The 20,106-nt window shown below is 41.3% G+C and overlaps 34 pseudogenes; all 34 read right to left on the bottom strand.

The window, feature by feature from the left end:
- Nucleotides 1–93: 93 nt before the first annotated feature.
- On the bottom strand, nucleotides 94–212 carry LOC142712060 (5S ribosomal RNA; annotated as a pseudogene).
- A 67-nt stretch (nucleotides 213–279) lies between these two features.
- LOC142706976 (5S ribosomal RNA) lies at nucleotides 280–398 on the bottom strand (annotated as a pseudogene).
- Nucleotides 399–465: 67 nt separating this feature from the next.
- Nucleotides 466–584, bottom strand: LOC142698447 (5S ribosomal RNA; annotated as a pseudogene).
- Nucleotides 585–840: 256 nt separating this feature from the next.
- On the bottom strand, nucleotides 841–959 carry LOC142701955 (5S ribosomal RNA; annotated as a pseudogene).
- A 67-nt stretch (nucleotides 960–1,026) lies between these two features.
- LOC142690599 (5S ribosomal RNA) lies at nucleotides 1,027–1,145 on the bottom strand (annotated as a pseudogene).
- Nucleotides 1,146–1,399: 254 nt separating this feature from the next.
- Nucleotides 1,400–1,518, bottom strand: LOC142696175 (5S ribosomal RNA; annotated as a pseudogene).
- Nucleotides 1,519–1,585: 67 nt separating this feature from the next.
- LOC142725643 (5S ribosomal RNA) lies at nucleotides 1,586–1,704 on the bottom strand (annotated as a pseudogene).
- Nucleotides 1,705–1,771: 67 nt separating this feature from the next.
- On the bottom strand, nucleotides 1,772–1,890 carry LOC142671506 (5S ribosomal RNA; annotated as a pseudogene).
- Nucleotides 1,891–1,957: 67 nt separating this feature from the next.
- Nucleotides 1,958–2,076, bottom strand: LOC142726965 (5S ribosomal RNA; annotated as a pseudogene).
- A 439-nt stretch (nucleotides 2,077–2,515) lies between these two features.
- On the bottom strand, nucleotides 2,516–2,634 carry LOC142667164 (5S ribosomal RNA; annotated as a pseudogene).
- Nucleotides 2,635–2,701: 67 nt separating this feature from the next.
- Nucleotides 2,702–2,820, bottom strand: LOC142737426 (5S ribosomal RNA; annotated as a pseudogene).
- Nucleotides 2,821–3,445: 625 nt separating this feature from the next.
- LOC142708489 (5S ribosomal RNA) lies at nucleotides 3,446–3,564 on the bottom strand (annotated as a pseudogene).
- A 67-nt stretch (nucleotides 3,565–3,631) lies between these two features.
- LOC142706185 (5S ribosomal RNA) lies at nucleotides 3,632–3,750 on the bottom strand (annotated as a pseudogene).
- A 1,876-nt stretch (nucleotides 3,751–5,626) lies between these two features.
- On the bottom strand, nucleotides 5,627–5,745 carry LOC142737855 (5S ribosomal RNA; annotated as a pseudogene).
- A 439-nt stretch (nucleotides 5,746–6,184) lies between these two features.
- On the bottom strand, nucleotides 6,185–6,303 carry LOC142694374 (5S ribosomal RNA; annotated as a pseudogene).
- Nucleotides 6,304–7,114: 811 nt separating this feature from the next.
- LOC142690610 (5S ribosomal RNA) lies at nucleotides 7,115–7,233 on the bottom strand (annotated as a pseudogene).
- Nucleotides 7,234–7,855: 622 nt separating this feature from the next.
- On the bottom strand, nucleotides 7,856–7,974 carry LOC142690798 (5S ribosomal RNA; annotated as a pseudogene).
- Nucleotides 7,975–8,227: 253 nt separating this feature from the next.
- Nucleotides 8,228–8,346, bottom strand: LOC142738068 (5S ribosomal RNA; annotated as a pseudogene).
- A 67-nt stretch (nucleotides 8,347–8,413) lies between these two features.
- On the bottom strand, nucleotides 8,414–8,532 carry LOC142707813 (5S ribosomal RNA; annotated as a pseudogene).
- Nucleotides 8,533–9,325: 793 nt separating this feature from the next.
- Nucleotides 9,326–9,444, bottom strand: LOC142709165 (5S ribosomal RNA; annotated as a pseudogene).
- A 439-nt stretch (nucleotides 9,445–9,883) lies between these two features.
- On the bottom strand, nucleotides 9,884–10,002 carry LOC142665473 (5S ribosomal RNA; annotated as a pseudogene).
- Nucleotides 10,003–10,441: 439 nt separating this feature from the next.
- On the bottom strand, nucleotides 10,442–10,560 carry LOC142737656 (5S ribosomal RNA; annotated as a pseudogene).
- A 67-nt stretch (nucleotides 10,561–10,627) lies between these two features.
- On the bottom strand, nucleotides 10,628–10,746 carry LOC142682736 (5S ribosomal RNA; annotated as a pseudogene).
- Nucleotides 10,747–10,813: 67 nt separating this feature from the next.
- LOC142735729 (5S ribosomal RNA) lies at nucleotides 10,814–10,932 on the bottom strand (annotated as a pseudogene).
- A 793-nt stretch (nucleotides 10,933–11,725) lies between these two features.
- On the bottom strand, nucleotides 11,726–11,844 carry LOC142690665 (5S ribosomal RNA; annotated as a pseudogene).
- Nucleotides 11,845–11,910: 66 nt separating this feature from the next.
- Nucleotides 11,911–12,029, bottom strand: LOC142698701 (5S ribosomal RNA; annotated as a pseudogene).
- A 67-nt stretch (nucleotides 12,030–12,096) lies between these two features.
- Nucleotides 12,097–12,215, bottom strand: LOC142704102 (5S ribosomal RNA; annotated as a pseudogene).
- Nucleotides 12,216–12,468: 253 nt separating this feature from the next.
- On the bottom strand, nucleotides 12,469–12,587 carry LOC142713930 (5S ribosomal RNA; annotated as a pseudogene).
- Nucleotides 12,588–13,396: 809 nt separating this feature from the next.
- Nucleotides 13,397–13,515, bottom strand: LOC142666696 (5S ribosomal RNA; annotated as a pseudogene).
- An 811-nt stretch (nucleotides 13,516–14,326) lies between these two features.
- On the bottom strand, nucleotides 14,327–14,445 carry LOC142736090 (5S ribosomal RNA; annotated as a pseudogene).
- A 252-nt stretch (nucleotides 14,446–14,697) lies between these two features.
- On the bottom strand, nucleotides 14,698–14,816 carry LOC142690908 (5S ribosomal RNA; annotated as a pseudogene).
- A 67-nt stretch (nucleotides 14,817–14,883) lies between these two features.
- On the bottom strand, nucleotides 14,884–15,002 carry LOC142667186 (5S ribosomal RNA; annotated as a pseudogene).
- A 1,684-nt stretch (nucleotides 15,003–16,686) lies between these two features.
- Nucleotides 16,687–16,805, bottom strand: LOC142731982 (5S ribosomal RNA; annotated as a pseudogene).
- Nucleotides 16,806–17,968: 1,163 nt separating this feature from the next.
- On the bottom strand, nucleotides 17,969–18,087 carry LOC142731509 (5S ribosomal RNA; annotated as a pseudogene).
- Nucleotides 18,088–20,106: the final 2,019 nt, after the last annotated feature.

Genomic DNA, 20,106 nt, shown 5'->3' on the forward strand with positions numbered 1-20,106 from the left:
ACATTCAGCTTAGAATGGCCATTGACATTAAATGCTTTAATCCATAGTCCTTTTTAATCGATTGTGAAACAAAATCTAAACGACATAATAAAAAGAAAACCGCACCACGGATTCCCAGACAGTCTCCCACACTGGTACTAGCGAGGCCTTAAGCTGTGCAACTTCTGCGATCTGACGAGAGCAGGGACATTCAGCTTAGAATGGCCATTGACATTAAATGCTTTAATCCATAGTCCTTTTTAATCGATTGTGAAACAAAATCTAAACGACATAATAAAAAGTCAACCGCACCACGGATTCCCAGACAGTCTCCCACACTTGTACTTGCGAGGCCTTAAGCTGTGCAACTTCTGCGATCTGACGAGAGCAGGGACATTCAGCTTAGAATGGCCATTGACGTTAAATGCTTTAATCCATAGTCCTATTTAATCTATTGTGAAACAAAATCTAAACGACATAATAAAAAGTCAACCGCACCACGGATTCCCAGACAGTCTCCCACACTAGTACTAGCGAGGCGTTAAGCTGTGTAACTTCTGCGATCTAACGAGAGCAGGCACATTCAGCTTAGAATGGCCATTGGCATTAAATGCTTTAATCCATAGTCCTTTTTAATCGATTGTGAAACAAAATCTAAACGACATAATAAAAAGTCAAACGCACCACGGATTCCCAGACAGTCTCCCACACTGGTACTAGCGAGGCCTTAAGCTGTGTAACTTCTGCGATCTGACGAGAGCATTCACATTCAGCTTAGAATGGCCATTGACATCAAAAAATGCTTTAATCCATAGTCCTATTTAATCTATTGTGAAACAAAATCTAAACAACATAATAAAAAGTCAACCGCACCACGCATTCCCAGACAGTCTCCCACACTGGTACCAGCGAGGCCTTAAGCTGTGCAACTTCTGCGATCTGACGAGAGCAGGGACATTCAGCTTAGAATGGCCATTGACATTAAAGGCTTTAATCCATAGTCCTTTTTAATCGATTGTGAAACAAAATCTAAACGACATAATAAAAACTCAACCGCACCACGGATTCCCAGACAGTCTCCCACACTGGTACTAGCGAGGCCTTAAGCTGTGTAACTTCTGCGATCTGACGAGAGCAGGCACATTCAGCTTAGAATGGACATTGACATTAAAAGCCTTAATCCATAGTCCTATTTAATCTATTGTGAAACAAAATCTAAACAACATAATAAAAAGTCAACCGCACCACGGATTCCCAGACAGTCTCCCACACTGGTACTAGCGAGGACTTCAAGCTATGTAACTTCTGCGTTCTGACGAGAGCAGGCACATTCAGCTTAGAATGGCCATTGACGTTAAGTGCTTTAATCCATAGTCCTTTTTAATCGATTGTGAAACAAAATCTAAACGACATAATAAAAAGTCAACCGCACCACGGATTCCCAGACAGTCTCCCACACTGGTACTAGCGAGGCCTTAAGCTGTGTAACTTCTGCGATCTGACGAGAGCAGGCACATTCAGCTTAGAATGGCCATTGACATTAAATGCTTTAATCCATAGTCCTTTTTAATCGATTGTGAAACAAAATCTAAACGACATAATAAAAAGTCAACAGCACCACGGATTCCCAGACAGTCTCCCACACTGGTACTAGCGAGGCCTTAAGCTGTGTAACTTCTGCGATCTGACGAGAGCAGGCACATTCAGCTTAGAATGGCCATTGACATTAAATGCTTTAATCCATAGTCCTTTTTAATCGATTGTGAAACAAAATCTAAACGACATAATAAAAAGCCAACCGCACCACGGATTCCCAGACAGTCTCCCACACTTGTACTAGCAAGGCCTTAAGCTGTGTAACTTCTGCGATCTGACGAGAGCAGGCACATTCAGCTTAGAATGGCCATTGACATTAAATGCTTTAATCCATAGTCCTTTTTAATCGATTGTGAAACAAAATCTAAACGACATAATAAAAAGTCAACCGCACCACGGATTCCCAGACAGTCTCCCACACTGGTACTAGCGAGGCCTTAAGCTGTGTAACTTCTGCGATCTGACGAGAGCAGGGACATTCAGCTTAGAATGGCCATTGACATTAAATGCTTTAATCCATAGTCCTTTTTAATCGATTGTGAAACAAAATCTAAACGACATAATAAAAATACATCCACTCCACGGATTCCCAGACAGTCTCCCACACTGGTACTAGCGAGGCCTTAAGCTGTGTAACTTCTGCGATCTGACGAGAGCAGGCACATTCAGCTTAGAATGGCCATTGACGTTAAATACTTTAATCCATAGTCCTATTTAATCTATTGTGAAACAAAATCTAAACGACATAATAAAAAGTCAACCGCACCACGGATTCCCAGACAGTCACCCACACTGGTACTAGCGAGGAGTTAAGCTGTGTAACTTCTGAAATCTAACGAGAGCAGGCACATTCAGCTTAGAATGGCCATTGACATTAAATCCTTTAATCCATAGTCCTTTTTAATCGATTGTGAAACAAAATCTAAACGACATAATAAAAAGTCAACCGCACCACGTATTCCCAGACAGTCTCCCACACTGGTACTAGCGAGGCCTTAAGCTGTGTAACTTCTGCGAACTGACGAGAGCAGGCACATTCAGCTTGGAATGGCCATTGACATTAAATGCTTTAATCCATAGTCCTTTTTAATCGAATGTGAAACATAATCTAAACGACATAATAAAAAGTTAACCGCACCACGGATTCCCAGACAGTCTCCCACAATGGTACTAGCGAGGCCTTAAGCTGTGTAACTTCTGCGATCTGACGAGAGCAGGCACATTCAGCTTAGAATGGCCATTGACATTAAATGCTTTAATCCATAGTTCTTTTTAATCGATTGTGAAACAAAATCTAAACGACATAATACAAAGTCACACGCACCACGGCTTCCCAGACAGTCTCCCACACTGGTACTAGCGAGGCCTTAAGCAGTGTAACTTCTGCAATCTGACGAGAGCAGGAACATTCAGCTTAGAATGGCCATTGACATTAAATGCTTTAATCCATAGTCCTTTTTAATCGATTTTGAAACAAAATCTAAACTACATAATAAAAAGCCAACCGCACCATGGATTCCTAGACAGTCTCCCACACTGGCACTACTGAGGCCTTAAGCTGTGAAATTTCTGCGATCTGACGAGAGCAGGCACATTCAGCTTAGAATGGCCATTGACAATAAATGCTTTAATCCATAGTCCTTTTTAATCGATTGTGAAACAAAATCTAAACAACATAATTAAAAGTCAACTGCACCACTGATTCCCAGACAGTCTCCCACATTAGCACCAGCGAGGCCTTAAACTGTGTAACTTCTGCAATCTGACGAGAGCAGGCACATTCAGCTTAGAATGGCCATTGCTGTTAAATGCTTTAATCCATAGTCCTTTTTAATCGATTGTGAAACAAAATCTAAACGACATAATAAAAATTCAACCGCACTACGTATTCCCAGACAGTCTCCCACACTGGTACTAGCGAGGCCTTAAGCTGTGTAACTTCTGCGAACTGACGAGAGCAGGCACATTCAGCTTAGAATGGCCATTGACATTAAATGCTTTAATTCATAGTCCTTTTTAATCGAATGTGAAACATAATCTAAACTACATAAAAAAAAGTTAACCGCACCACTGATTCCCAGACAGTCTCCCACACTGGTACTAGCGAGGCCTTAAGCTGTGTAACTTCTGCGATCTGACAAGAGCAGGCACGTTCAGCTTAGAATGGCCATTGACATTAAATGCTTTAATCCATAGTTCTTTTTAATCGATTTTGAAACAAAATCTAAACGACATAATACAAAGTCAAACTCACCACGGCTTCCCAGACAGTCTCCCACACTGGTACTAGCGAGGGCTTAAGCAGTGTAACTTCTGCAATCTGACCAGAGCAGGCACATTCAGCTTAGAATGGCCATTGACATTAAATGCTTTAATCCATAGTCCTTTTTAATCGATTTTGAAACAAAATCTAAACGACATAATTAAAAGCCAACTGCACCACTGATTCCCAGACAGTCTCCCACATTAGTACTAGCGAGGACTTAAGCTGTGTAACTTCTGCAGTCTGACGAGAGCAGGCACATTCAGCTTAGAATGGCCATTGACAATAAATGCTTTAATCCATAGTCCTTTTTAATCGATTGTGAAACAAAATCTAAACAACATAATTAAAAGTCAACTGCACCACGGCTTCCCAGACAGTCTCCCACACTGGTATTAACGAGGTCTTAAACTGAATAACTTCTGCGATTTGACGAGAGCGGGCACATTCAGCTTAGAATGGCCATTGACATTAAATGCTTTAATCCATAGTCCTTTTTAATCGATTGTGAAACAAAATCTAAACGACATAATAAAAAGGCAACCGCACCACTGATTCCAAGACAGTCTCCCACACTGGTACTAGAGAGGCCTTAAGCTGTGTAACTTGACTAGAGCAGGCAAATTCAGCTTAGAATGGCCATTGACATTAAATGCTTTAATCCATAGTTCTTTTTAATCGATTGTGAAACAAAATATAAACGACATAATAAAAAGTCAAATGCACCACGGCTTCCCAGACAGTCTCCCACACTGGTACTAGCGAGGCCTTAAAGGAACAGTGTCACCAAAATTTTTTTTTTAATATGTTAAAGATGTTAGTGCTTTATTAAAAACGTTTGGATTAATTTGTGTGTTTGTATGTTACTTTTTATTATTTTTACACTTTTTCTTCCCTATGGGGGCTGCCATTTTTTTTTCCATTTCTGTATGTGTAGATTAACGACACATACAGACATAGAATACGGCAGCTCCAGTCCAGTAGGGACTGCGAACGGGGCCCGTTCCATCCACTATCGTGTACGCTGCTGTGTGGGAACGGCGCATGCGCCGCTCCCACACAGTTCAATTTGAAATGCGCGCCGTCCGGCGCCATTTTCCTGTGGACCGGAAGTCGCGGCCGGACAGTAAGATTACTACTTCCGGTCGCGGATTGCGGACTTGTGCACATGGAGCAGCGGTAGCAGACGGAGCGGATGGACCGGAGGGAGCGGCGGAGACTGGAGCAGGTAAGTTATTTCTATGTATGTTCGTGTTTCAGTGTGTGTTTACTACTGTATATAAACCTACTACACTGTGTGTTAGCTCAAAAAATGGCGACACACAGTGTAGGAGGTTAGACCGTTCAATCCCCTTGTTTCTCCCGGCACTAGCCAGGATAAAGGAGGGGGGGGATTCTGAGAGCTCACTAGAGCGAGGGATTTTGACCCAATTTTGCAGCATAAAGCAATGTGGTTGCTTTACCACATGCAATGCTGCAATTTTGGGAATGGCTCCATCCAGTGACCAGCACAGGGAAATGTTATAAATTGAATCCAATTTATAATATTTCCTGACTCTTGAAAAAAAAAAATAAAATTAGAACAATGTTTAATCACCTACACACTAAATGTTTAACTAAAAAAAACAAAACATGTTTTGCTGGCAACACATTCCCTTTAAGCAGTGTAACTTCTGCAATCTGACGAGAGCAGGCACATTCAGCTTAGAATGGCCATTGACATTACATGCTTTAATCCATATTCCTTTTTAATCGATTGTGAAACAAAATCTAAACGACATAATAAAAAGTCAACCGCACCACAGACTCCCAGACAGTCTCCCACACTAGTACTAGTGAGGCCTTAAGCTGTGTAGCTTCTGCGATCTGGTGAGAGCAGGAACATTCAGCTTAGAATGGCCATTGACATTAAATGCTTTAATCCATAGTTCTTTTTAATCGATTGTGAAACAAAATCTAAACGACATAATAAAAAGTCAACCGCACCACGGATTCCCAGACAGTCTCTCCCACTTGTACTAGCGAGGCCTTATTCTGTGTAACTTCTGCAATCTGACGAGAGCCGGCACATTCTGCTTAGAATGGCCATTGACATTAAATGCTTTAATCCATAGTCCTTTTTAATAGATTGTGAAACAAAATCTAAACGACATAATAAAAAGGCAACCCCACCACTGATTCCAAGACAGTCTCCCACACTGGTACTAACGAGGCCTTAAGCAGTGTAACTTCTGCGATCTGACGAGAGCAGGCACATTCAGTTTAGAATGGCCATTGACATTAAATGCTTTAATCCATAGTCCTTTTTAATCGAATTTGAAACAAAATCTAAACGACATAATAAAAAGGCAACCGCACCATGTATTCCCAGACAGTCCCCCACACTGGTACTAGCTAGGCCTTAAGCTGTGTAACTTCTGCGATCTGACGAGAGCAGGCACATTCAGCTTAGAACGGCCATTGACATTAAATGCTTTAATCCATAGTCCTTTTTAATCGATTGTGAAACAAAATCTAAACGACATAATAAAAAGGCAACCGCACCACGTATTCCCAGACAGTCTCCCACACTGGTACTAGCGAGACCTTAAGCTGTGTAACTTATGTGATCTGACGAGAGCATGCACATTCAGCTTAGAATGGCCATTGATATTAAATGCTTTAATCCATAGTCCTTTTTAATCGAATGTGAAACAAAATCTAAACGACATAATAAAAAGTCAATCGCACCACGGATTCCCAGACAGTCTGCCCCACTTTTACTTGCGAGGCCTTAGGCTGTGTAACTTCTGCAATCTGACGAGAGCCGGCACATTCAGCTTAGAATGGCCATTGACATTAAATGCTTTAATCCATAGTCCTTTTTAATCGATTGTGAAACAAAATCTAAACGACATGATAAAAAGGCAACCGCACCACTGATTCCAAGACAGTCTCCCACACTGGTACTAACGAGGCCTTAAGCTGTGTAATTTCTACGAACTGACGAGAGCAGGCACATTCAGCTTAGAATGGACATTGACATTTAATGTTTTAATCCATAGTCCTTTTTAATCGAATATGAAACAAAATCTAAACGATATAATAAAAGGTCAACTGCAACATGGATTCCCAGACAGTCTCCCACACTGGCAGTAGTGAGACCATTAGCTGTGTAACTTCTGCGATATGACGAGAGCAGGCACATTCAGCTTAGAATGGCCATTGACATTAAATGCTTTAATCCATAGTCCTTTTTAATCGATTGTGAAAAAAAATCTAAACGACATAATAAAAAGTCAACCGCACCACGTATTCACAGACAGTCTCCCACACTGGTACTAGCGAGGCCTTAAGCTGTGTAACTTCTGCGTACTGACGAGAGCAGGCACATTCAGATTAGAATGGCCATTGACATTAAATGCATTAATCCATAGTCCTTTTTAATCGATTGTGAAACAAAATCTAAACAACATAATTAAAACTCTACCACACCACGTATTCCCAGACAGTCTCCCACACTTGTACTAGTGAAGCCTTAAGCTGTGTAACTTCTGCGATCTGACGAGAACAGGCACATTCAGCTTAGAATGGCCATTGACATTAAATGCTTTAATCCATAGTCCTTTTTAATCGATTGTGAAACAAAATCTAAACGACATAATAAAAAGTCAACCGCAACACGGATTCCCAGACAGTCTCCCACACTGGTATTAGCGAGGCCTTAAGCTGTGTAACTTCTGCGATCTGACGAGAGAAGGCACATTCAGCTTAGAATGACCATTGCCAATAAATGCTTTAATCCATAGTCCTTTTTAATCGATTGTGAAACAAAATCTAAACATAATTAAACATCACCCGCACCACGTATTCCCAGACAGTCTCCCACACTGGTACCTGTGAGGCATTAAGCTGTGTAACTTCTGCGATCGGACGAGAGCCGGCACATTCAGCTTAGAATGGCCATTGACATTAAATGCTTTAATACATAGTCCTTTTTAATCGATTGTGTAACAAAATCTAAACGACATAATAAAAAGTCAACTGCACCACGGATTCCCAGACAGTCTCCCACACTGGTACTAGCAAGGCCTTAAGCTGTGTATCTTCTGCGATCTGACGAGAGCAGGCACATTCAGCTAAGAATGGCCATAGACATTAAATGCTTTAATCCATAGTCCTTTTTAATCGAATGTGAAACAAAATCTAAACGACATAATGAAAAGTCAACCACACCACAGATTCCCAGACAGGCTCCCACACGGGTATTAGCGAGGCCTTAAGCTGTGTAACTTCTGCGATCTGACGAGAGCAGGCACATTCAGCATAGAATGGCCATTGACATTAAATGCCTTAATCCATAGTCCTTTTTAATCGATTGTGAAACAAAATCTAAACGACATAATAAAAAGGCAACCACACCACGTATTCCCAGACAGTCTCCCACACTGGTACTAGCGAGGCCTTAAGCTGTGTAACTTCTGCGATCTGACGAGAGCAGGCACATTCAGCTTAGAATGACCATAGCCAATAAATGCTTTAATCCATAGTCCTTTTTAATCGATTGTGAAACAAAATCTAAACAACATAATTAATATTCAACCGCACCATGGATTCCCAGACAGTCTTCCACACTGGTACTAGCGAGGCCTTAAGCTGTGTAACTTCTGCGATCTGACGAGAGCAGGCACATTCAGCTTAGAATGGCCATTGACATTAAATGCTTTAATACATAGTCCTTTTTAATCGATTGTGAAACAAAATCTAAACGACATAATAAAAAGTCAACCGCACCACTGATTCCCAGACAGTCTCCCAAACTGGTACTAGCGAGGTCTTAAGCTGTGTAACTTGACGAGAGCAGGCACATTCAGCTTAGAACGGCCATTGACATTAAATGCTTTAATCCATAGTCCTTTTTAATCGATTGTGAAACAAAATCTAAACTACATAATAAAAAGTCAACCGCACCACTGATTCCCAGACAGTCTCCCACACTGGTACTAGCGAGGTCTTAAGCTGTGTAACTTGACGAGAGCACGCATATTCAGCTTAGAATGGCCATTGACATTAAAAGCTTTAATCCATAGCTCTTTTTAATCGATTGTGAAACAAAATCTAAACGACATAATAAAAAGACAACCCCACCACGGATTTCCAGACAGTCTGCCACACTGGTACTAGCGAGGCCTTAAGCTGTGTATCTTCTGCGATCTGACGAGAGGATGCACATTCAGCTTAAAATGGCCATTGACATTAAATGCTTTAATCCAGAGTCCTTTTTAATCGAATGTGAAACAAAATCTAAACAACATAATAAAAAGTCAACCGCACCACGGCTTCCCAGACAGTCTCCCAGACTGGTACTAGCGAGGCCTTAAGCTGTGTAACTTCTGCGATCTGATGAGAGGAGGTACATTCAGTTTAGAACGGCCATTGACATTAAATTCTTTAATCCATAGTTCTTTTTAATCGATTTTGAAACAAAATCTAAACGACATAATAAAATGTCAACCACACCACGGATTCCCAGACAGCCTCCCACACTGGTACGAGCGAAGCCTTAAGCTGTGTAACTTCTGCGATCTGACGAGAGCAGGCACATTCAGCTTAGAATGGCCATTGACATCAAATGCTTTAATCCATAGTTCTTTTTAATCGATTGTGAAACAAAATCTAAACGACATAATAAAAAGGCAACCCCACCACGGATTCCCAGACAGTCTCCCACACTGGTACTAGTGAGGCCTTAAGCTGTGTATCTTCTGCGATCAGACGAGATCACGCATATTCAGCTTAGAACGGCCATTGACATTAAATGTTTTAATCCATAGTTCTTTTTAATCGATTGTGAAACAAAATCTAAACGACATAATAAAAAGTCAACCCCACCACGGATTCCCAGACAGTCTCCCACACTCATACTTGCGAGGCCTTAAGCTGTGTAACTTCTGTGAACTGACGAGAGTAGGGACATTCATCTCAGAATGGCCATTGGCATTAAATGCTTTAATACATAGTCCTTTTTAATCGATTGTGTAACAAAATCTAAACGACATAATAAAAAGTCAACTGCACCACAGATTCCCAGACAGTCTCCCACACTAGTACTAGCGAGGCCTTAAACTGTGTAACTTCTGCGATCTGACGAGAGCAGGCAAATTCAGCTTAGAATGGCCATTGACATCAAATGCTTTAATCCATAGTTCTTTTTAATCGATTGTGAAACAAAATCTAAACGACATAATAAAAAGGCAACCCCACCACGGATTCCCAGACAGTCTCCCACACTGGTACTAGTGAGGCCTTAAGCTGTTTAGCTTCTGCGATCAGACGAGATCACGCATATTCAGCTTAGAACGGCCATTGACATTAAATGTTTTAATCCATAGTTCTTTTTAATCGATTGTGAAACAAAATCTAAACGACATAATAAAAAGTCAACCCCACCACGGATTCCCAGACAGTCTCCCACACTCATACTTGCGAGGCCTTAAGCTGTGTAACTTCTGTGAACTGACGAGAGCAGGGACATTCATCTCAGAATGGCCATTGGCATTAAATGCTTTAATACATAGTCCTTTTTAATCGATTGTGTAACAAAATCTAAACGACATAATAAAAAGTCAACTGCACCACGGATTCCCAGACAGTCTCCCACACTGGTACTAGCGAGGCCTTAAACTGTGTAACTTCTGCGATCTGACGAGAGCAGGCAAATTCAGCTTAGAATGGCCATTGACGTTAAATGCTTTAATCCATAGTCCTTTTTAATCGATTGTGAAACAAAATCTAAACGACATAATAAAAAGGCAACCACACCACGTATTCCCAGACAGTCTCCCACACTGGTACTAGCGAGGCCTTAAGCTGTGTAACTTCTGCAATCTGACGAGAGCAGGCACATTCAGCTTAGAATGGCCATTGACTTTAAATGCTTTAATCCATAGTCCTTTTTAATCGATTGTGAAACAAAATCTAAACAACATAATTAAAAGTCAACCGCACCACGTATTCCCAGACAGTCTCCCACACTGGTACTAGTGAGGCCTTAAGCTGTGTAACTTCTGCGATCGGACGAGAGCAGGCACATTCAGCTTAGAATGGCCATCAACAATAAATGCTTTAATCCATAGTTCTATTTAATCGATTGTGAAACAAAATCTAAACGACATAATAAAAAGTCAACCGCACCACTGATTCCCAGACAGCCTCCCACACTGGTACTAGCGAGGCCTTAAGCTGTGTAACTTGATGAAAGCAGGCACATTCAGCTTAGAATGGCCATTGACATTAAATTCTTTAATCCAGAGTCCTTTTTAATCGAATGTGAAACAAAATCTAAATGACATAATAAAAAGGCAACCACACCACGGATTCCCAGACAGTCTCCCATACTGGTACTAGCGAGGCCTTAAGCTGTGTAACTTGACGAGAGCACGCATATTCAGCTTAGAATGGCCATTGACATTAAATGCTTTAATCCATAGTTCTTTTTAATCGATTGTGAAACAAAATCTAAACGACATAATAAAAAGGCAAGCGCACCACGGATTCCCAGACATTCTCCCACACTAGTACTAGCGAGGCCTTAATCTGTGTAACTTCTGCGATCTGACGAGAGCAGGCACATTCAGCTTAGAGTGGCCGTTGACATTAAATTCTTTAATCCATAGTCCTTTTTAATCGATTGTGTAACAAAATCTAAACGACATAATAAAAAGTCAACCACACCACGGATTCCCAAACAGTCTCCCACACTGGTACTAGCGACGCCTTAAGCTGTGTAATTTCTGCGATCTGACGAGAGCAGGCACATTCAGCTTAGAATGACCATTGCCAATAAATGCTTTAATCCATAGTCCTTTTTAATCAATTGTGAAACAAAATCTAAACAACATAATTAAAAGGAAACCGCACCACGGATTCCCAGACAGTCTCCCACACTGGTACTAGTGAAGCCTTAAGCTGTGTAACTTCTGCGATCGGACGAGAGCAGGCACATTCAGCTTAGAATGGCCATTGACATTAAATGCTTTAATCCATAGTCCTTTTTAATCGATTGTGAAACAAAATCTAAAAGACATAATAAAAGTCAACCGCACCATGGATTCCCAGACAGTCTCCCACACTGGTACTAGTGAGGCCTTAAGCTGTGTAACTTCTGCGATCGGACGAGAGCACGCATATTCAGCTAAGAATGGCCATTGACATTAAATGCTTTAATCCATAGTCCTTTTTAATCGAATGTGAAACAAAATCTAAACGACATAATGAAAAGTCAACCGCACCACGGATTCCCAGACAGGCTCCCACACTGGTACTAGCGAGGCCTTAAGCTGTGTAACTTCTGCGATCTGACGAGAGCAGGCACATTCAGATTAGAATGGCCTTTGACATTAAATGCTTTAATCCATAGTCCTTTTTAATCGATTGTGAAACAAAATCTAAACGACATAATAAAAAGTCAACCGCACCGCGTATTCCAAGACAGTCTCCCACACTGGTACTAGCGAGGCCTTAAGCTATGTAACTTCAGTGTACTGACGAGAGCAGGCACATTCAGATTAGAATGGCCATTGACATTAAATGCTTTAATCCATAGTCCTTTTTAATCGAATGTGAAACAAAATCTAAACGACATAATAAAAAGTCAACAGCACCACGGATTCCCAGACAGTCTCCCACTCTGGTACTAGCGAGGCCTTAAGCTGTGTAACTTCTGCGATCTGATGAGAGCAGGCACATTCAGCTTAGAATTGCCATTGACATTAAATTCTTTAATCCATAGTTCTTTTTAATCGATTGTGAAACAAAATCTAAACGACATAATAAAAAGGCAACCACACCACGGATTCCGAGACAGTCTCCCACACTGGTACTAGCGAGGCCTTATGCTGTGTAACTTCTGCGATCTGACGAGAGTAGGCACATTCAGCTAAGAATGACCATTGCCAATAAATGCTTTAATCCATAGTCCTTTTTAATCGATTGTGAAACAAAATCTAAATGACATAATAAAAAGTCAACTGCACCACGGATTCCCAGACAGTCTCCCACACTGGTACTAGCGAGGCCTTAAGCTGTGTAACTTCTGCGATTTGACGAGAGTAGGCACATTCAGCTTAGAATGACCATTGCCAAGAAATGCTTTAATCCATAGTCTTTTTTAATCGATTGTGAAACAAAATCTAAACAACATAATTAAAAGTCTACCTCACCACGTATTCCCAGACAGTCTCCCACACTTGTACTAGTGAGGACTTAAGCTGTGTAACTTCTGCGATCGGACGACAGTAGGCACATTCAGCTTAGAATGGCCATTGACATTAAATGCTTTAATCCATAGTCCTTTTTAATCGATTGTGAAACAAAATCTAAACGACAATAAAAAGTCAACTGCACCACTGATTCCCAGACATTCTTCCACACTGGTACTAGCGAGGCCTTAAGCTGTGTAACTTCTGCGATCTGACGAGAGGAGGCACATTCAGCTTAGAATGGCCATTGACATTAAATGCTTTAATCCATAGTCCTATTTAATCGATTGTGAAACAAAATCTAAATGACATAATAAAAAGTCAACCGCACCTCGGATTCCCAGACAGCCTCCCACACTGGTACGAGCGAGGCCTTAAGCTGTGTAACTTCTGCGATCTGACGAGAGCAGGCACATTCAGCTTAGAATGGCCATTGACATCAAATGCTTTAATCCATAGTTCTTTTTAATCGATTGTGAAACAAAATCTAAACGACATAATAAAAAGTCAACCCCACCACGGATTCCCAGACAGTCTCCCACACTGGTACTAGAGAAGCCTTAAGCTGTGTATCTTCTGCGATCAGAAGAGATCACGCATATTCAGCTTAGAACGGCCATTGACATTAAATGTTTTAATCCATAGTTCTTTTTAATCGATTGTGAAACAAAATCTAAACGACATAATAAAAAGTCAACCCCACCACGGATTCCCAGACAGTCTCCCACACTGGTACTAGCGAGGCCTTAAGCTGTGTATCTTCTGCAATCTGACAAGAGCAGGCACATTCAGCTAAGAATGGCCATAGACATTAAATGCTTTAATCCATAGTCCTTTTTAATCGAATGTGAAACAAAATCTAAACGACATAATGAAAAGTCAACCGCACCACGGATTCCCAGACAGGCCCCCACACGGGTATTAGCGAGGTCTTAAGCTGTGTAACTTCTGCGATCTGACGAGAGCAGGCACATTCAGCATAGAATAGCCATTGACATTAAGTGCTTTAATCCATAGTCCTTTTTAATCGATTGTGAAACAAAATCTAAACGACATAATAAAAAGTCAACCCCACCACGGATTTCCAGACAGTCTCCCACACTGGTACTAGCGAGGCCTTAAGCTGTGTATCTTCTGCGATCTGACGAGAGGATGCACATTCAGCTTAGAATGGCCATTGACATTAAATGCTTTAATCCAGAGTCCTTTTTAATCGAATGTGAAACAAAATCTAAACAACATAATAAAAAGTCAACCGCACCACGGATTCCCAGACAGTCTCCCAGACTGGTACTAGCGAGGCCTTAAGTTGTGTAACTTCTGCGATCTGACGAGAGCAGGTACATTCAGCTTAGAATGGCCATTGACATTAAATTCTTTAATCCATAGTTCTTTTTAATCGATTATGAAACAAAATCTAAACGACATAATCAAAGTCAACCACACCACGGATTCCCAGACAGTCTCCCACACTGGTACTAGTGACACCTTAAGCTGTGTAACTTCTGCAATCTGACGAGAGCAGGCACATTCAGCTTAGAATGACCATTGCCAATAAATGCTTTAATCCATAGTCCTTTTTAATCGATTGTGAAACAAAATCTAAACAACATAATTAAAAGTCAACCGCACCACGGATTCCCAGACAGTCTCCCACACTGGTACTAGCGAGACCTTAAGCTGTGTACCTTCTGCGATCTGACGAGAGCAGGCACATTCAGCTTAGAATGGAGATTGACATTAAATGCTTTAATCCATAGTCCTTTTTAATCGATTGTGAAACAAAATCTAAATGACATAATAAAAAGTCAACCGCACCACGGATTCCCAGACAGCCTCCCACACTGGTACGAGCGAGGCCTTAAGCTGTGTAACTTCTGCGATCTGACGAGAGCAGGCACATTCAGCTTAGAATGGCCATTGACATTAAATGCTTTAATCCATAGTCCTTTTTAATCGAATGTGAAACAAAATCTAAACGACACAATAGAAAGTCAACCGCACCACGTATTCCCAAACTGGTACTAGCGAGGCCTTAAAGGGAATGTGTTGCCAGCAAAACATGTTTTTTTTTTATTAATTAAACATTTAGTGTGTAGGTGTTTAAACATTGTTCAAATTTTTTTTATTTTTTTCATGAGTCAGGAAATATTATAAATTAGATTCTAATTTATAATATTTCCCATTGCTGGTCACTAGATGGAGCTATTCCCAAAATTGCAGCATTGCATGTGGTAAAGCAACCACATTGCTTTTTGCTGCAAAATTGGGTAAAAAGCACTCGCTCTAGAGAGCTCTGAGAATCCCCCCCTCCTTTATCCTGGCTAGTGCCGGGATAAACGAGGGGATTGAACGGTCTAACCTCCTACACTGTGTGTCGCCATTTTTTGAGCTAACACACAGTGTAGTAGGTTTACATACAGTAGTAAACACACACAAACACAAACATACATAGAAATCTCTTACCTGCTCCTGCCGCCGCGGCTCCCTCCGGCCCGTCCGCTCCGTCTGCTGCCGCTGGTCCAAGTGCACAAGTCCGGAAGCCGCGACCGGAAGTAGTAATCTTACTGTCCGGCCGCGACTTCCGGTCCACAGGAAAATGGCGCCGGACGGCGCGCATTTCAAATTGGACTGTGTGGGAGCGGCGCATGCGCAGTTCCCACACAGACGGCGTACACAGAAGTGGATGGGATGGGACCCGTTCGCAGTCCCTATGGGACTGTGGATGCCGTATTCCATGTCGGTATGTGTCGTTAATCGACACATACAGAAATGGAAAAAAAAATGGCAGCCCCCATAGGGAAGAAATAGTGTAAAAATAAGAAAAAGTAACACACAAACACACAAATTAATCCAAACGTTTTTAATAAAGCACTAACATCTTTAACATATTAAAAAAAAAATTGTGGTAACACTGTTCCTTTAAGCTGTGTAATTTCTGCAAACAGACAAGAGCAGGCACATTCAGCTTAGAATGGCCATTGACATTAAATGCTTTAATCCATAGTCCTTTTTAATCAAATGTGAAACAAAATCTATACGACATAATAAAAAGTCAACCGCACGACGTATTCCCAGACAGTCTCCCACACTGGTACTAGCGATGCCTTAAGCTGTGTAACTTCTGTGATCCGACAATAGCGGCACATTCAGCTTAGAATGGCCTTTGACATTAAATGTCTTAATCCATAGTCCTTTTTAATCGTATATGAAACAAAATCTAAACGACATAATAAAAAGTGAACCACACCACGGATTCCCAGACAGCCTCCCACACTGGTACTAGCAAGGCCTTAATCTGTGTAATTTCTGCGATCTGACTAGAGAAGGCACATTAGGCTTAGAATGGCCATTGCCATTAAATGCTTTAATCCATAGTCCTTTTTAATCGATTGTGAAACAAAATCTAAACGACATAATAAAAAGGCAACTGCACCACGGATTCCCAGACAGTCGCCCACACTGGTACTAGCGAGGCTTTAAGCTGCGTTACTTCTGCGAACTGACGACAGCAGGCACTTTCAGTTTAGAACGGCCATTGACTTTAAATGCTTTAATCCATAGTCCTTTTTAATCGATTGTGAAACAAAATCTAAATGACATAATAAAAGTCAACCGCACCACGGATTCCCAGCCAGTCTCCCACACTGGTACTATTGAGGCCTTAAGCTGTGTAACTTCTGCGATCTGACGAGAGCAGGCACATTCAGCTTAGAATGGCCATTGACAGCAAATGATTTAATCCATAGTCCTTTTTAATCGATTGTGAAACAATATCTAACCGACATAATAAAAAGTCAACCGCACCACGGGTTCCCAGACAGTCTCCCACACTGGTACTAGTGAGGCCTTAAGCTGTGTAACTTGACGAGAGCAGGTACATTCAGCATAGAATGGCCATTGACATTAAACGCTTTAAGCCATAGTCCTTTTTAATTGATTGTGAAACAAAATCTAAACAACATAATAAAAAGTCAAAATTACCACGGACTCCCACACTGGTACTAGCGAAGCCTTAAGCTGTGTAACTTCTGCGATCTAACGCGAGCAGGCACATTCAGCAAAGAATGGGCATTGACATTAAATGCTTTAATACATAGTCCTTTTTAATCTATTGTGAAACAAAATCTAAACGACATAATGAAAAGTCAACCGAACCACGGATTCCCAGACAGGCTCCCACACTGGTACTAGCGAGGCCTTAAGCTGTGTAACTTCTGCGATCTGACGAGAGCAGGCAAATTCAGCTTAGAATGGAAAATGACATTAAATGCTATAATCCATAGTCCTTTTTAATCGATTGTGAAACAAAATCTAAACGACATAATAAAAAGGCAACTGCACCACTGATTCCCAGACAGTCTTCCACACTGGTACTAGCGAGGCCTTAAGCTGTGTAACTTCTGCGATCTGACGAGAGCAGGCACATTCCGCTTAGAATGGCCATTGACATTAAATGGTTTAATCCATAGTCCTTTTTAATCGATTGTGAAACAAAATCTAAACGACAATATAAAAAGTCAACCGCTCCACGGATTCCCAGAACGTCTCCCACACGGGTACTAGCGAGGCCTTAGGCTGTGTAACTTCTGAGATCTGACGACAGCAGGCACATTCAGCTTAGAATGGCCATTGACATTAAACACTTTAATCCATAGTCCTTTTTAATCGATTGTGAAACAAAATCTAAACGACATAATAAAAAGTCAACTGCACCACGGATTCCCAGACAGTCTCCCACACTGGTACTAGTAGGTCTTAAAGTGTTATTCATCTGCGATGTGATGAGAAAAGGCACATTTCAGCTTAGAATGGCCATTAACTTTTAAAGCTTTAGTCTATTTATATTTTTAATCGATTGTGAAAAAAATTTCTAAACAGCAAAGCAATAGGTCAACAGCACCACAGACTCCCAGACAGTCTCCCACACTGGTACTAGTGAGGCCTTAAGCAGTTTAACTTCTGCGATCTGACAAGGGCAGGCACATTCAGCTTAGAATGGCTGTTGACGTTAAATGCTTTAATCCATAGTCCTTTTTAATCGATTGTGAAACAAAATCTAAACGACATAATAAAAAGTCAACCGCACCACGGATTCAAAGACAGTCTCCCACACTGGTACTAGCGAGGCCTTAAGCTGTGAAACTTCTGCGATCTGACGAGAACAGGCACATTCAGCTTAGAATGGCCATTGACATTAACTGCTTTAATCCATAGTCCTTTTTAATCGATTGTGAAACAAAATCGAAACGACATAATAAAAAGTCAACCGCACCACGGATTCCCAGACAGTCTCCCACACTGGTACTACCGAGGTCTTAAAATGTTATTCATCTGCGATGTTACGAGAAAAGGCACATTTCAGCTTAGAATGGCCATTAACTTTTAAAGCTTTAGTCTATTTTTATTTTTATTCGATTGTGAAAAAAATTCTAAACAGCATAACAATAGGTCAAAGCACCACGGATTCCCAGACAGTCTCCCACACTGGTACTAGCGAGGCCTTAAGCTGTGTAATTTCTGCAAACTGACAAGAGCAGGCACATTCAGCTTAAAATGGCCATTGACATTAAATACTTTAATCCATAGTCCTTTTTAATCGATTGTGAAACAAAATCTAACCGACCTAATAAAAAGTTGACTGCACCACGGGCTCGTAGACAGTCTCCCACACTGGTACTAGCGAGGCCTTAAGCTGTGTAACTTCTGCGATGTGACGAGAGCAGGCACATTCAGCTTAGAACGGCCATTGACATTAAATGCTTTAATCCATAGTCCTTTTTAATCGATTGTGAAACAAAATCTTAACGACATAATAAAAAGTCAACCTCTCCACGGATTCCCAGACAGTCTCCCACACCGCAACTAGCAAGGACTTATGCTGTGTAACTTCTGCGATCTGATGAGGGCAGGCACATTCAGCTCAGAATGACCATTGTCGTTAAATGCTTTAATCCATAGTCCTTTTTAACCGATTGTGAAACAAAATCGAAACTACATAATAAAAAGTCAACCGCACCACGGATTCCCAGACAGTCTCCCACACTGGTACTAACAAGGCCTTAAGCTGTGTAACTGCTGCGATCTGACGAGAGAAGGAACATTCAGCTTAGAACGGCCATTAACATTAACCCCTTCCCGCTCCTGGATGTACTATTAGGTCATGGCAGCTGTATCGTTCGCGCTCCATGACCTAATAGTACGTCTCGGGAGTAACGGCCGTTTCGGCCGTCCTCCCGACACATACAGGAGCTGTGACAGCTGCTGTCTCGTACAGCAGCTGTCACAGCTCCTACAGCGGGGACCGATCGCTGTGTCCCCGCTGATTAACCCCTTAAAAGCCGCGTTCTATAGAGATCGCGGCTTTTTAGGGGTTAAGCTGCCATCGCCGGCCTGCTACGCGATAGCGGCCGGCGATGGTGACTATGGCAACCGGACACCAAACAATGGCGTCCGGCTATGCCATAGACGGAAGCCTAGTGGGTCCTGACAACGTCAGGACCCACTATGCTTGCTGTCAGTGAGTAGCTGACAGTTCTAATACACTGCACTACACGATCAGGGCCTCCTTCCCTCAAGTCCCCTAGTGGGACAAAGTAATAACGTTAAAAAAAAGTTAAAAAAAGATGTGTAAAAATAAGAAAATAAAAGTATTTAAAGTAAAAATCCCCCTTTTTCCCTTATCAGTCATTTATTATTAATAAAAATATATAAACAAACAAATAAACTATACATAATTGGTATTGCCGCGTCCGTAACGACCTGAACTACAAAATTATTTCATTATTTATCCCGCACGGTGAACGCCGTAAAATAAAATAATAATAAACCGTACCACAATTACAATTGTTTGGTCACTTCACCTCCCAAAAAATGGAATAAAAAGAGATCAAAAAGTCGCATGTACCGAAAAATGGTACTGATGGAAACTACAGTTCGTTACGCAAAAAATAAGTCCTCGCACGGCTTTATTGATTGAAAAATAAAAAAGTTATGGCACTTAGAATATGGTAACACAAAAAGTGAATG

Source organism: Rhinoderma darwinii, chromosome 1 (genome assembly GCF_050947455.1).
Source record: "Rhinoderma darwinii isolate aRhiDar2 chromosome 1, aRhiDar2.hap1, whole genome shotgun sequence".
Lineage (NCBI taxonomy): Eukaryota > Metazoa > Chordata > Amphibia > Anura > Rhinodermatidae > Rhinoderma > Rhinoderma darwinii.